At 38.2% G+C, this 1,625-nt stretch overlaps 1 pseudogene; it reads right to left on the bottom strand.

The window, feature by feature from the left end:
• Positions 1-234: 234 nt before the first annotated feature.
• The window catches only part of LOC111223111, a 5,001-nt pseudogene continuing 3,610 nt past the window's right edge, over positions 235-1,625 (bottom strand).

The following is a 1,625-nucleotide window of genomic DNA, read 5'->3' on the forward strand; positions in this document are numbered from 1 at the left end:
GAGTTATGGGAAAGCAACAGCTATGGCTTTGCAGATTATTGATAATGGTTGTAAGATTTAAACTGAAAAAATGCAATTTAAGCTTAAATTTATAATGTAATATCTTCAAAACAGAGGCAGTGCAGTCATGATTATTCCATTCCAGTTAGAGGTGAGATTCAAATAAAATTATGTTGTGACAGACACTCAGTCCTCTTTCATATATACAGCTGACATAAAGTCTCAACCAGTAACTTACATAGGCACTGATTTAAGCACGGTGGAGACAACATTGATCTTCTCTGTGTCTGGATCCTTTTGAAACTACAAGAATAAAGCATAAAATTACAAGACCATATAAAATTACACAGGCAGGATATGTGTGTATACATGGAGATGTAGGGAAAGCTGATTTGACTAATATATTTGGACAGAATAGCATCAAAGTATGGCCCGATACTGCTCACCTGATCAGATCTTTGTACACTCGTTTCGTAGTGTTTGATGTAAGAATCAATGGTGTCTTCATACTGACAGAGCTCTCCTCCGAGACACAGGTGCTTGAAGAGGCGAAAACAGAAACTCTCCTCGCTCCCTCTTCTCCAACCACGTAGTAGTGCTCCACTGTCCTCTTCCTGCAGCATCTGGAGGAACAGAGGAAGACGTACACTGACCTCATGTCAAAAACACATAGATACAGAGAAGACAGACAGATGGAAGCAGACAGAGAGAGTCACCTGTCTGAGTTCATCATAGTCGGGGTAGACGTCATGAAAGCATTTAACTACATGTCCAGAGGCCCTCAGGATGCCACAAGAGTAGATTGGGTCAAACAGCTCCATGGAAACTTTAGTACACGGCACCACCTCCACATCGACAGACACTACTGGCTTGTCTATAACACAAAACTCAAAAACATTCCACAGAGATCTGACAGCAATTATTGTCCAGCAGATGAGACCAATTTCCTATGATCAGTGATGAAAGGCTTTCTGGGGGATATTACATACCAAGAGGCACCCAGACTCCGGCCTCCATCTTTTTCAGATTGGCAGCCACATCAGGGTCTCTGAAGAAACACTGCTCATACAGAGTGAAATCAAGAGCATTCATGTGATTATAAACACGGGAATGCATTTTATTAAAAACAGACAACCTGCAATTGTTTTTTGTTTTTTTGTGACACTGATGAACTCAATATATTTCAGCATCACTGTTTCAATGTGGTTTTTTCAGTACTGAAAATGATTAAATCTGTTTTGGACCTCAGAGACAAAGTAATTTTGTGTCAGGTTAGTGTTGCAACTATTTTCCTAATTGATTAAGCTGTCTTTAGTTTTCTTTCTCTACAAATCCAAAACTCAAAAATATTTAATAAATCATATTATTACAAAGAAAAGCAGCAAATTCCACATTTAGTAAGATAATTTAATTAGGCTTAATTTACTTTTTCTTTACTAAGTAATTACCAGTTGTACTCCATTACAATAAGACAGCCCATGATTAAGGGTAATTTTCACTTATCCAGCTGTCCTATAGTCAGTGCTCATTCACCACTATAATTTCAGATTATTTGTGAGAGTAGTACCCTATCTTAATTGTGGTGGGTCTTAACCAGTGCAAACCTTTTCACTGTTGTTATAGGG

Source organism: Seriola dumerili, unplaced genomic scaffold (assembly GCF_002260705.1).
Source record: "Seriola dumerili isolate Sdu_G_001 unplaced genomic scaffold, Sdu_1.0 BDQW01000110.1, whole genome shotgun sequence".
NCBI classification, from domain to species: Eukaryota; Metazoa; Chordata; class Actinopteri; order Carangiformes; family Carangidae; genus Seriola; species Seriola dumerili.